This window comes from Cervus elaphus, chromosome 21, assembly GCF_910594005.1.
Source record: "Cervus elaphus chromosome 21, mCerEla1.1, whole genome shotgun sequence".
NCBI classification, from domain to species: Eukaryota; Metazoa; Chordata; class Mammalia; order Artiodactyla; family Cervidae; genus Cervus; species Cervus elaphus.
This window is the reverse complement of record NC_057835.1, coordinates 63,228,887-63,243,375: the sequence shown is the minus strand read 5'-3', so window position 1 is coordinate 63,243,375 and position 14,489 is coordinate 63,228,887. Positions and strand designations below refer to the sequence as shown.

General features: G+C 48.0%; 1 long non-coding RNA gene across 2 annotated transcripts in view; it reads right to left on the bottom strand.

Moving 5' to 3' along the window:
- Positions 1-14,284, bottom strand: part of LOC122679616 — a 53,091-nt gene extending 38,807 nt beyond the window's left edge. For both annotated transcript variants that reach the window (XR_006336458.1, XR_006336457.1), the window contains exons 1-2: positions 14,093-14,284; positions 13,779-13,973 (exon numbers count right to left, since the gene is read on the bottom strand). This is a non-coding gene — a long non-coding RNA (uncharacterized LOC122679616). The remainder of the gene's footprint in view (positions 1-13,778; positions 13,974-14,092) is intronic.
- Between the last annotated feature and the right edge of the window lie 205 nt (positions 14,285-14,489).

The following is a 14,489-nucleotide window of genomic DNA, read 5'->3' as shown; positions in this document are numbered from 1 at the left end:
AGACACCTGTACTGACTGCTTTACCGGCATTGTGCTATTTCATTTTCATAAAAACTCTAGGAGGTAGAGATTGCTATTATTTTTTATTGATGAAGAGCCTGATGCCCAAAGGCAATGAAAGTCACAAGGTCTTAGGGGATGCACCTGGGTTTAAATCCAAGTCTATGTGGTTCCAAAGACTCTCCCTCTCCATCGAATCATTATACAAAAAGAGAACGAGCAAGTCTGTGATCAGTATATCCAGATGTCTCATGGGTATGTTGTATTCCTGTGTATTTTATTTCTATAAAGAATGAGGGGATTTGGCCTGGAGGCAGAGAAACTAACCAGGAAGCAACTACAGTAATTTAGGAGAGAAGAAATGTCTTGAATAAACAGCTGCTTATGACTACAGTGGCTGTAGAAGTAGGAAAGGGTGATGGAAATGTGTATATGAGTGTGTATAAAACACTGGGAGAGAGTGTGACTGGGGATGACCTGATTGACCTAAAAGGGCCAGTGACCTACACTATCTTCTGAGGCTGCATTCATCCTGAAGGTTAACGTCAATCCACTGGAAAAAGAGGGAGATGACAGGGAAAAGGCCTTTCAGTCAAGCACTGTATGGAAAGCTAGTGAAAATGGGGGAACCAACATGCATTTTGTGAACAAGAAGGACAGGTAAACCCTCCAGGACCACCCCCACCCACCCCTGCTCCACAGGGCCTCAACCAGACAGAGGTTTGGGCACATGCAGACAGTTCCTGGAAAATCTCTCCCAGGAGAACACTCAAGAGGTACCCGAGAGACGGTGTTTGGAGAAGTCAGACATCTCAGGGCTCCTGGATTTACTAAGCTCCAACACACACCCACCATTCTCTTTTATTTTTGTCCTGAGGAGACACACTTAAGAGATCATAGCACCTCACATGTGTGTACATAGTGTTTAAAGGGTAAGAATAGTGCTGGGAAGGCTAAAGGTAAAGCCACCTCTTTCTCTCCTGTGGAAGAAAGCAGTCTAGAACTCTAGAGAATTCTAGAGAATGCAAGGATGTTATTGAAGAGAGAACCTTGGTTCTGCTCTAATTTATTGCTATCACTGCAGGTATGGCAAACCACTGGCAGGTGTTGGTAATTTATTATTATTTTTATTTGGCTGTACCAGATCTCAGGGGATCTTTGTTACAAGTGGGACCTTAGTTCCCTGACCAGGGATTGAACCCAAGCCCCCTGCATTGGGAGCATAGAGTCTAAACCATTGGACCACCAGGGAAGTACCAAAATGTTATTAATAAGGAGTACTTATGGCTCCTGTCACTTCTGTTCACGATATCCCTCAGCGTGAAGCATCTACCTGTGTGTTTCTTAATACTGCAACTGACAACCTGTCCCGTGTGCTGATTACCTAATTGTCAAGGGTAGCTGGTGAGGACAAAAATATGTTGATGTCTTGATGTAAAACCAGAGAATGAAATCAGATAATATAAAGAACAGAGGGAAAAGCCACCATAAAGAAAAACGTCAACTCAAGAAACAAAATTGAACATTTTGCATGAGCAAGATCTTCCAAGCATGCAGACACTCAGCGGCCGCATTGCCCAGGTGTCTCAGCTGGATGAGTACCTGTGGTAAGGGGTGAAGTGTACCTAACATCCAGATGAGTGCTAATAGATTTTGGCAACAATTTATACTAAAATTTTTTAAAAAGTCATGTGACTGGAATTAGGGTAAGACTAGGGGGGTGACTAGGGCATGAACTCAGGAAGGCACTCATCTGAGCTGACCCCACCCTTGCCTGATCCTGAGAGTGATGCCTCCTGAATTTTGTGTCCAAGGGGCCTCTCTTTCTTCACTCTTGTGCTAGTGCTGCTGCATCATTTCATTCATATCAACCTTCATCCTCAGGCTTGGAATAACCCCCTGGGCAAACGAGGGTGGGGCAGAGGTGATGGTGAAAAGAGGATTGTGATTGAAAATACTAAGGGCAGGAAACAAAGAGGATTCAGTGATTGATGGGCTGTGACGTTTGATGCCAGTTTGGGAAAGGAAGCAGGGTGGTGGAGACTATAGAGTGGGAGAGTCTGAAGACCGGTGTTAGAGGGCAGTATTGAGCAGCTTGTTCCTGGTGGTGCTATGTACGCTGTGCTGAGTCGCTCAGTCATGTCTGACTCTTTGCAACCTCATGAACTGTAGCCTACCAGGCTCCTTTGGTCCATGGGGATTCTCCAGGCGAGATTACTGGAGGGGACTGCCATGCCCTTCTCCAGGGGGATCTTCCCAACCCAGGGATTGAACCCAGGTCTCCCACATTGCAGGCAAATTCTTTACCGTCTGAGCCACCAGGGAAGCCCTTAGAAATATACAGACATGCCTGATGGAAACTCTTTTTTTCTCGGCAGACAGGCCCCTAGGGTTTCCACTCTTCCATGGGGATGGTCCCCGTGTCTGTGACAACCACAGAGGCTGTTCCAGCTCAGGAGATCCTGATATAACTCTGGTGAAGAGTATGAACTTAATGAATTTAAAGATTACCTAATGAAAAAGGAAATAAACCAAGGATAATAAACCAAGGATCCTTATCACCGACTGCTTTCTGTAGTTCCCATTGCTCCTAAAAATATTTTATCATTTGACTAGACAGCAAGTGGACAGGTACAAGGTACCTGGCAGCTAAAAGAATTTTTTTTTTCTGGAAAGTGATGGTTTCTGAACTCTCCCTGAATAGGCTGGTCCGAGATAAAAATCTCTGTCTTCAGGAGGTGGCTGTCTACATCGTGTCTGGCTTTACATCAGATGCCGGACTTTACTTCAGGCCCCTCAGCTTTATGTCAGGTGATGGCTTTCCATCACATGACGTGACTTTCCATCACATGACCCTGACTTACATCACCATCTGCCCCTCAAGCCTGCAACTTCCAAAGCTGGGAACTTCACATTGATCCCAGCACCTAATACAGCTTTTGACATAGAGCGTGAACAGTGACACCCTTCTGCTGAGGGCAGGGGTGTGGGGACAGGACCAGAGACTCGGGCAGAAAGGAAGAAGGAAGAATGGGGAGGAAGGTCATAGGAATGAGCACAGCCCACCCACCAAAATGCCACCACTTTCACACGCTCCACACTCACACCCACCAGCCCCATTCTCCAGATGCCGACCCTTGTGTAGGCCTGCAGCTTGAAAACTGTCAAGACAGGTGTTTCTGGGTCCAGAGACCTTACTCTGGGAAAAACAAAGGGCAGTTAGACCCCACACAGTCTGCCAGGCTGAAAGTGCCCCAGCTGCTGAAAGCAGGCCTTGTCCCTCCTCTGAAGCGAGGTAATTTGGGCTGGAGAGTCACAGGCACCCAGGCACCAACCCGTCCTCTGTGGACGCGTCCTTGGGATTCTGCCAGGGTCATCTCCATCTCCCGAGTCTGGGGGGCCTACCTGGGCGCGACAGGTGGGCGTGCCGGTGCTCCGGCGCCCTCTAGCGGCGTCTGCGCTAACGCCAACCCAACTCATTCCCCTGCCTTCCTCCTCAGAGGGGTGGGGGTCAGGACGGGGGGCGGGGGGGGGGCGGGGCGGTGCGCTGCTCCCGACAAGACTAATTTCGTTCCTCCATCCCTCTTAGCGCAATGAACTGCCCTACAGACATTTAGGATCTCTTGGAGAAGGAAGCTCTTTTAGTCAATACACCTTAACCCTGAGAAGATGGTTTCTAGAAGGAACCTGAAAGAAATATTGTATTTTTCTTCTGATGTTTCCAAGGAGAAATTGCTCTAGTTTTCAAAGTCATAAGAAATACAGAGTTATAAATATGATGTTCTGAGCCAGAGATGGAAAAGCAATATTTTGGAAAGTTTGTTCTTCGCCCCCCTTCTTTTGGTGCATTTCACAGCATGTGGGGTCTTAACTCCCTGACCAGAGATGGAACCTGAGCCCCCTACTCTGGAAGTATGGAGTCAACTGCTGGACCACCAGGGAAGTCCCAAACGTTTATTCTTTTTAAATGGACTTTTCATTGAAGACAAAATAAAGGATTCCCCTGTGGATTCCTTGAACTGTAAACACATACAGTCTCTCTGTTGACTTGATTGACTTAGTTGTGACCATTTAAAATAGAAAGTCAGCACTGTGCATGTGCAGTTCTTCACAAAACATGCAGGGTCACAGTGGCAGCTGTAGACAATGACTTTGTACAAACTGAATCATATCTATTGGGTAAATATTTCACTGGCTCCAAGAGACAGTGAAACAATTAGACTCAAGCCTGCTCCTCCCAATGGATGCAGGACACCCACCTGACGGCCCCCAAATTAGTCAAGATCATCAGTGCCCATGGCACCAGTGCAGTGATTATCTCCAGGGAACCTAAGTCTCTCTGTGAGAGGAGTGATCAAGAGGGTTGTTGAGTGTGTCCTCTGATCTCAGTTCCCACATCTGTCAAATTAAACAACTAGAGTCAATAGTTGATCCTCAAGCTCTCTTCCAGTTCTGGGCATCATAGATTCAAAGGGATAAAGTTGTTGTCCACAGGCTAGCTTAGATGGGCTCTCCTACACCTAGGAAAGCACCAAAATCATCAGACAAGAACAAACCTTCCCAAATAAGTCATCCCTTTCAGAATTTGTCTTTAGGGCTTCCATATTTCTTGAGCTAAAAGCTAGTGGTTCCTAAGAGGCATTCCCAAGAATACAGCAGTCAGATAAAGGACTTCCCAGTTTTTGCTAACTTAGGAAAAACATATACTGTATGTCATTTGTGTTTAGTAGTTTATAGACTAAGCAGAAAGTTCCCACATCAATGAGACGTCTAGTATAGAAAAGACTGAAAGTATATGTAGGCATTACGGTGTTTTGATTCTGCACTCACAAGATGTAGCAGATATCCACTGGTTCAACATAATGCTAACTGAGGTTCTACTGCGCTTAGGTGCTCAGTCATGTCCGACTCTTTGCAACCCCATGGACTATAACCTGCCAGGATCCTCTGTCCATGGGGATTCTCCAGGCAAGAATACTGGAGTGGGTTGTCATGCCCTCCTCCTGGGGATCGTCCCAACCCAGGGATCAAACCCAGGTCTTCCGCATTGCAATCAGATTCTTTACCATCTGAGCCACCAGGGAAGCCCAAGGATACTGGAGTGGGTGGCCTATCCCTTTTCCAGGGGATCCTCCTGACCCAGGAATTGAACCAGGGTCTCCTGCATTGCAGGCAGTTCTTTACCTGCTGAGCTACCAGGAGAGACCCCGAAGTTCTACTACATATGGTCTATTTCAAGTAGCATAGAAATAGATGCTTGACCCATTGATTGGGCTTGATTTTGGACTTAACAGTCACTTCCATAAGAACAACCAACTTCAAGAAAGGATTTGTAACTTCAGATCCCTTTGATTTGGATAACACGCTTCCCTCAAAGGAAAAACCATTCTAGAATTTTTAGGATATCCTAAAATTTGGAAAACTCAGCAGTGGCCAGAGGACTGGAAAAGGTCAGTTTTCATTCCAATCCCAAAGAAAGGCAATGCCAAAGGACGCTCAAACTACCCCACAATTGCAGTTATCTCACAACTAGTAAAGTAATGCTCAAAATTCTCCAAGCCAGGCTTCAGCAATCAGTGAACTGTGAACTTCCAGATGTTCAAGCTGGCTTTAGAAAAGGCAGAAGAACAAGAAATCAAATTGCCAACATCTGCTGGATCATCAAAAAAGCAAGAGAATTCCAGAAAAACATCTATTTCTGCTTTATTGATTATGCCAAAGCCTTTGACTGTGTGGATCACAATAAACTGTGGAAAATTCTGAAAGAGATGGGAATACCAGACCACCTGACCTGCCTCTTAAGAAACCTGTATGCAGGTCAGGAAGCAACAGTTATAACTGGACATGGAACAACAGGCTGGTTCCAAATAGGAAAAGGAGTATGTCAAGGCTGTATATTGTCACCCTGCTTATTTAACTTATATGCAGAGTACATCATGAGAAACGCTGGGCTGGATGAAGCACAAGCTGGAATCAAGATTGCCAGGAGAAATATCAATAACCTCAGATATGCAGATAACACCACCCTTATGGCATAAAGTGGAGAAGAACTAAAGAGCCTTTGGATGAAAGTGAAAGAGGAGAGTGAAAAAGTTGGCTTAAAGCTCAACACTCAGAAAACTAAGATCATGGCATCTGGTCCTATCACTTCATGGCAAATAGATGTGGAAACAGTGGCTGACTTTATTTTTCTGGGCTCCAAAATCATGGTGATTACAGCCATGAAATTAAAAGACGCTTACTCCTTAGAAGGAAAGTTATGACCAGCCTAGACAGCATATTAAAAAGCAAAGACATTACTTTGACAACAAAGGTCTGTCTAGTCAAGGCTATGGTTTTTCCAGTGGTTATGTATGGATGTGAGAGTTGGACTATAAAGAAAGCTGAGCACCGAAGAATTAATGCTTTTAAACTGTGGTGTTGGAGAAGACTCTTGAGAGTCCCTTGGACTGCAAGGAGATCCAACCAGTCCATCCTAAAGGAGATCAGTCCTGGGTGTTCATTGGTAGGACTGATATTGAAGCTGAAACTCCAATACTTTGATGACCTGATGCGAAGAGCTGATCATTCGAAAAGACCCTGATGCTGGGAAAGATTGAGGGTAGAAGAAGGGGATGACAGAGGATGAGATGGTTGGATGGCATCACCGACTCAATGGGCATGGGTTTGGGTAAACTCCAGGAGTTGGTGATGGACAGGGAGGCCTGGCGCACTGCTGTTCATGGGGTGGCAAAGAATCGGACATGACTAAGTGACTGGCCTGAACTGAAAGTGCATTTAAAATTTTCTGTCTTGATATTTGGTGAGTCTAATGGGCTAGCGACTGTTGCCAAAGCAGTATGACTTTAGGCTACTGCAGGGATCCAAAAGGTTTTTGTTGGTTTGTCTTTAAATATTAACTTGAGAAAAATGGAAAAAGGAAATAGAGGATAAATTTAGCTACTTTTCTCTTAAAAATGCATGAAATACAGATCCTTTGGTTATATATCTGATTTAAAAAACACAAAGACTCATGAAGTGACTTTCCCAGCTGGTATAGGGACTTTGTCATAATTGGTGGGGTTGCTACCATCAGAGTCCTTTTCTCATCTTCATTCTGGATTGAGGCCCCTCTGAAAATGTGAGATTCTGATTACACACAGTATTAAATACTTGCCTCCAACATGTTTACCTGCAAATGGAAAAATCCTTTCTTAGTGTGAATAAAGGTAGCCATGGAGGTCCAGGGTATTCTCTTTTGGGGAAGTTGCAAGGAGAAGACAGAGAAATGCATGGTGCAAACCATATGAATACCTTTTCATTTGAGTTCCAAAAGATTCAAATGCAGATGAGAATAAAGACTTCATCATTAACCCATTTCTTTTTTCTCTTTCTGGTCCTGCTGCTCTAGGTTTTCTCTCGTTGCGGCAAGTGGGGCCTGCTCCTTGCTACAGCACATGGGCTTCCCCCTGCAGTGGCTTCTCTTTTTGCGGAGCACAGGTTCTAGGGTGCAGGCTCAGTGGTTATGGCACATGGGCTTCGTTGTCCCAAGGCATGTGGGATCCTACCGGACCAGGAATCAAACCCGTGTTCCCTGCATTGGCAGGTGGATTCTTTTTTTTTTTCCTTTGTATTAACTTTATTTTTTATTTAAAAAATTTTTTTATTTATTTTTAATTGAAAGATAATTGCTTTAAATATTGTGTTGGTTTCTGCCATACAGCAACATGAATCAGCCGTAGGTATACATATGCCCCCTCCCGCTTACATCTCCCTTCCACCTCCCCCCCAATCCCACCCATTCATCCCATCCTCTCCTTCACCCCTTCCCCCCGTGTCCACATGTCTGTTACTATGTCTAGCAGGCAGATTCTTCACCACTGGACCGCCAGGGAAGTCCAATGTTGTAGTTTCGATGTCCATGAGCATTTTCACGTGGTCACCTGTGAGCGAGCAAACCTTTGGCTCCATTCTAGACAAGCGCTTCTCATCAGACCATTCAGAACAGCCCAGAATTCAACAGCCTCTTCGACCATGGAAGGATCTTCCTTTTATGGAATGCTCAGGGGAAATCACCTGATTTGAGCGTGGTTTGAGTTCGAGTCTGTGAAACCATCATGACTCCCCTCCAGAGACGAAGGAGGAGATGCTAGCCTTCGTTAGCGTGCACCCTGAAAGCAGGTGTCCTGGCTGTACTTGCCAGCCCTCCTCCTATTTTTATCCACCTCCCTACCTGTGAGTGCCTTTGACCTACTCTGAGCTCAGACCCCTGATCTATTAGAGTGACTTTGTCAGTCTTTCTTTAAAAATGGACAGGCAATAAAATGAATTGATCCTAGAGGCAGCAGATCAGCAATGGAAGTGAAAACCTCAGAAGTCATCTAACAACAGCCACAGCCACCCCGGGTTCTATCTTATCTGCTGGATCATAAAACGGGAAACCTAAACCTGAAGGGCATCCACTCAAAATAAACAAAGCTGTTGCTTGCTTCTGGCTCTTGGGGGAATTGCTATGCCATTTAACCTGTGTACACTCACTACAAAATATTGCCATGGGTGTGAAACACTTTTGTTCTAGGAAAGATTTTTCTGCAGGGGAGTGGTTCAAGGGGAAGGTTGTTTTGACATAAAGCAAAAATAAAACACACACGTCTTGGAGAACAGGGATCGTTCAGAGGGCAGTAGAAGAAAGGAATGGAGAGAAAAGAATATCTCTTCTGAAGTGATAGTTTTTCCCAAAGGGTAGGGTTTAGTCTCCGTTTAAAGAGAAAATTTTAAATAGCTTGGACAGCTCAAAACTGCTGTTAAGGGAACTGAAAACCAAGGGAGCCAAGAACAATACTTAAAAAAAAAAAAATCTTGGCAAAGCAGCAAGAAGATGAAGAGTTGGTTTTGCATAGTTTTGAAGGCAGGAGTAAGGAAGCAGAGGCATCTCCTCCCAAAAGGCACTGAAATCTTAGAGCGTCAGTGGGTCAGTTGCAGGGGCCAGGGGTGGGGCTGTTTCTCTCTTGAAGCCTCCCAGGGCACCCACTCCTCCCTACCCCACCCCACTACTCCATGTACGCTTCCTCCCTCCATCTCTGGAACCCTTGCGGGGGTTGAGGGGGGCAACACTTCTCAACTGGATCCCCTAGGGACCATCTCTACAGACTGGATTCTTGGCAAGTTCTGGGACTAGAAGCCGCACTTGCAAGGCCAAGGGGGAGGGGCATGGTTGGATCTGGAGAGATTAGTAAGTATATATCTGGTTCTGCCTAAGGGAGGGTCATTTTTCTCTCCAAGCCTGAGCTTCCTGGTCCTGGACAAGGACGCTCCTCTCCTCTCCCCACTGCCCATGCGGCAGAAACTGTTAGCTGTTCCTCAAACCAGTTTCCTGGTCATCCTGGGCACGACTGGATGATGTTTCTCAGCATCTCTTGTAGTAAAATCGTGTGACTCCTTTCTGGCCAATGGAAAGCAGGCACAACAGGTGTGTCCTATCCAACTATGGCCCTGTAGTGGAAGGCAGTGTCCTCCAGAATTCATGTCCACCCAGACCTTAGAATGTCATTAAAAGAAACCCTGTTTCTATGCCCACAGGATACTTTTGACACCAAATGTGTATGGGGTGGTGGTTCCCACACCAACCAGTTCTCTAGTTCTCAGGGGACACCAACTGGGTGTCCTCTAAGTTAACTCAATTCTGATTCTAACTACATGGACTTATTAGAGACCCCACAGCTCAAGGGCTCAGTCTCCCACTTCAGACACCAGTTGAAAGTTCCAGGCTGTCACTCTATTTCTGATGAATCAGCTGTAAATTGGGAGTTTCCATGACCAGCTCCTGAGGTCTGAGAATTTGTGAGAACTGCTCACAGAACTTACTTATGTTTACTGGTTTATGTAAAGGATATAGTGAAGGATACAAGTGAACAACAGCTAGGTGAAGAGGTGCATAGGGTGAGATCTGGAAAGTTCCAAGTGTAGGAGCTTTTGCACCTGTGGAGTTGGAGTGACCACCCTTCTAGCACATGGATGTGTTCACCAATCTGAATCTCTCAAAACCTCATAGATTATGGATTATTATGGAGATTTTGGGCTTCCCTGGTGGCTCAGTGGTAAAGAATCTGCCTACAATGCAGGAAACCCAGGCTCAGTCCCTGGTTTGGGATGATCCCCTGGAGGAGGGCATGGCAACCCACTCCAGGATTCTTGCCTGGAGAATCCCATGGACAAAGGAGCCTGGCAGGCTACACTCCATGGGGTTGCAAAGAGTCAGACATGACTGAAGTGACTGAGCACACATGCATGGAGACTTCATAATGTGGGTATGATCCAACATGAATTCATTCCTGTCCCTTCCCCAGAGGAATGGGGGTGGGCGTGGGGGAAGGAACTGAAAACACCAAGGTTCTAATCATGACTTGGTCTATTTGGTGCCCAGCCCCCATCCTGAAGCCATCCAGAAGCCCACCAAGAGTCACCTCATTAGACCAAACGATGCTCCTGTCACCCAGGGAATCCCGAGAGATTTAGGAGCTCTGTGTCAGGAAATGCAGGCAGAGGTCAAAAAATTTTTTTAATATTTATTTATTTGTTTGGCTGTGCCAGCTCTTAGTTATAGCACATGAACCCTTAGTTGCAGCGTGTGGGATTTATTTCCCTGACCAGGGATTGAACCCAGGCCCCCGGCATTGGGAGCTTGTAGTCTCAGCCACGGGACCACCAGGGAAGTCCCAGACATCAAAAGCAAAAGATGTCCTAACATCTTTATCCCTCAGATTTTAATGATTTTAGGAGCTCTGTGTCAGGACCTGAGGGCAGAGACTTAATATTTGTTTCTTATGTCACAGCGACCCTATTTGGAAGAAAAGCCTTTTCAGATGTAATTAAGGCAAGGATTTTGAGATGAGATCCTCCTGGATTAGAGTGGGTCCTGTGTCTAACAACAGATATCTTTGTAAGACAGCAAAGGAGAAGACAGACAGACACGCAGGGGCAAGGGCAGAGACATACACACAGGCAGAGATGGAAGTGATGCTCTGTAAGTCAGGAATGCTAAGGGTCAGCAGACACACCGCCCCCTACCCGCCCCGCCCCAAAGCTAGGAGAAGGGCATGGAAAATGTCTTCCCTCAGAGCCTCCAGAGGAATCAACTCCACTGACACCTTGACTTTGGACTTCAGGTCTCCAGGACCATAACAGAATCCACTATTGTTCTTTTAAGCTATCAGGGTCGTGGCCATTTGTTACAGCAGTGCTGGGACAATCTCTTCAATACAACAACCTTCCCTGCTCTTTCCCCGTCGGGCAGGCTGGCCTGGAGACGATCTCTGGGTCATCTTGCTGGGGCCCAGGGAGCCTGGAAGGAATGAGCCTGGATTCCTGAGTCACTGCTCAGTAGAAGCAGGAGTGGCCATGAGGCAGGAGCCACATTAGCTGTGGTAAGCTTCTGTTCTCTGCATTTATTGGTTACGGTGGCCACACTTATCTCAACTGATATCCCCACCACCATACAGCAATAAATGGACGTGCCGGTTTGCACAGCAATCTTGTGGAATTTATAATTCTAGCTCTGTCGCTGAACACACAGGAAAGTCCTGTTGTCAGAACTGGGAGGCTGAGAACCAGACCCTCTCCCTCCAAAGGACAAAACAGAACTGGGGGCCAAGGGCATGGCCTGCCCTCTGCCAGCACCTCGTGGTTACCCACATTAGCACCGGCTCTTCTGTTGCACCAGCAGAGGCCTGGAGCAGGAAGGAGGTGTGAGCCCAGGGCAGGTTCCCCATTTCTGCCCTCCTGGGTGGACACTCACAGTGTGTGGATTCCCTTCCAGGAGACCTGAGCCTGCTGTGGGGCTCGGTGGGGAAAGCAGCCGCAGGCTGGCCCGGAGGGAAGGAGAGGAAGCATGAAGCCAGGGAGGCTGGGCCCGGGGCCGGAGTATCGAGCGGACGGCTGGGTTCCATCTGCCTCCACTCTTGTCACCACGCACAGCCTAAGTGGCTGTCTCTACCTGGCCAGGTAGACCTGGTCCATGGAGGTGGATGGGGCCCCTGCCCACGCCAGCACTGAGCTCCTTGGAGGCAGCAATGCGCTTGGTGGACACTCTGCCCCGGGGCATCTGTAGATTGTGGGAGCCACGGTAGTGGGTGATTCTGGAACGGGAGGCCAAGGTCAGATAGTGAGATGCCCTGGACGCCGTCAGAAATCTGGGCCTTAACCTGTGGATAGTGGGGTGACTCTCAATGCTGGGTTTTAAGATCTGCGTTTTAGAATATTTACCCTGGGAGTAGGACCCGCACAGAGTAAGACCACCATAAACATTTGTGTAGCTGAATGAAAGCAAAATGCAGTACTAATGCTCATCCTGTAACATGGTTCAGTCTCTCTCTTACACACGCGTGTCCACTCCTTCCTCACCCCCGCCCCCACCATCCAATCCTAAAAGCAGGGAGATTATGTGGATGGTTGATGTCCAATGGGCTCCCCAGACAGCAGAATGGATGCCCAAATCGGACAGCGAAGACAGAGCTCACAGGTAAGGATTGGAAGTGCCCATCTAATGTTGGAGAAAGGTTTCAGCAACCACACAGATAAGGCCACGTCGTCCTCAGTTTGTGTTCCCCGAGTGTGGGCACCTGCCTGTGGGCAGGGAGGCCACAGGGGCCCTGTCACAGGAGGCTCTGCCTGCCCACCACTGTGGAGGAGGTTTCAGCCCCGTGACATTTCCTTGGAATCCAAGTGTGGGTCCCCTTCTCCCTCCCCCGCATTTATTTTACTTCCTTCCCTTCTTTCTCTTGTCTGGCCTGAGAATGTTCGTGGAGGCCTGTGGTCCAGAGAAGTCCTGGAGGGTCATTTGTGCCAGTAATAAATCCCCCCAGCTCAGGTAGGGAAGTCGAGGGGGAGTCCTGGGTACCTCGGTGGGTTGAGTCCATCCCTACTGGCCCCATCCAAAGCTCTGCCCCGGGTGTGGGACCACAACAGCATCAGACACTGTCCCTGTCCAGGGAGGTGAGAGTTCTCAGAGGAGGTGACAGTGGGCTTCGGGTCAACGGGACAACAGGTCAGGACAGGATTCAGCTGGGAGCTGAGATACTTAGGCCAATGGACCATCAGGAAAGACAAGGGACTGGGCGGGAGGGCAGAGGTATCTCACAAAGCATAATGGAAAGGATGGGTCTCCAGGTGAGTATCTAAAGCACAGGTGGCATCCAAGCTGCTCCTTGTCCAGCTACAGGACGGGTCAGAATGGGGCGGGGGCTTCCCTGGTGGCCCCGTAGTTAAGAGTCTGCCTGACAATGCAGGGGACACAGGTTCAATCCCTGGTCCAGGAAGATGCCACATGCCACAGGGCAGCTAAGCCCCTGCACCACAGCTACTGAGGCCTGGCTCTAGAGCTCACGTGCTGCGACTGCTGAAGCCTGAGCACCCAGAGCCGGGGCTCCGCAATGAGAGAGGCCACCACAATGAGAAGGCCTTGCGCCACAAGGAAGAGCAGCTCCCACTCGCCACAATTAGACAAAGCCCAAGCGCAGCATCAGAGACCCAGTATAGCCAAAAAAGAAAATAAAAAGAAACCACTATGACCATTAAAAGAAAAAAAAAAAAGAAGAATGGGCCAAATGGAGACAAAAACCCACCAGACATAAACCGAAACTGCTACAAATTAAAAAAAAAAAAAAAGAACGGGCCCAATGGGTCCCGAACAGAAACCTAGACAGAGCTCCTCAAATTCCAACTCCTTCCGCGGCGGAAGCTCAGGCCCTGGCGCCATTACCTCTCCCGGCCTCGCGCCGCCTTCTCTGCAGGCCCGTTCCTACCTCCTCCGTTGCCCCAGTGGATTCCCGCCGTCCTCCGCCGTCCTCTCCCGCTGCCTGGCCCGGCCTTCAGACCGAGTGTCGGCCGGCCGCCTCCACACTGCCACTTCCGCTCCCGAGGCGGTGCCGTCCTCACGGGGACGGGTCTTCCGGGTCTTTCCTCCAGGTCAACAGGAGAAGGGGATTTTTGATGAGCCCCTTTCCAGGAAACAAACACGGAGGACAGGGTTCAAATGGCCACCAGAGACTACCCTGGGAGGGGAGACGCGGGGCTGGAGTCAGAAGCCTGGGGCAGGAAAGCCTGTAACGGATCTCACCTGAAACCACCGCGACCCACCACTCCAGGACACTGAGCAGGCCAGGTCACGTTGGATTAATCAAGTCAAATCCGTCAGGCTTCTTTCCAAGCTTGGGGAAAGCCTGAAGTCAATCCTCTTCACTCTTTTTTTTTTAAAGGAATTTGTTTAGCTTTTTATAAAAAAAAATTAAATAAATATGGCTGCGCTGGGTCTTCGCTGCTGCCCGCGAGCTTTCTCTGGTTGTGTTCTGGGGCTTCTCACTGCAGTGGCTTCTCTTGGGGTGTGTGGGCTCTAGAGTGCTCAGGGCTTCAGTATTGTGGTTGGAGGTAAACATGAACATCATGCTCCCTTTACATGTGAGGAAATTCTGACTCAAAGAAGTTAATATGCCCAAGAGTTTTGGTAAGCAGGGGGT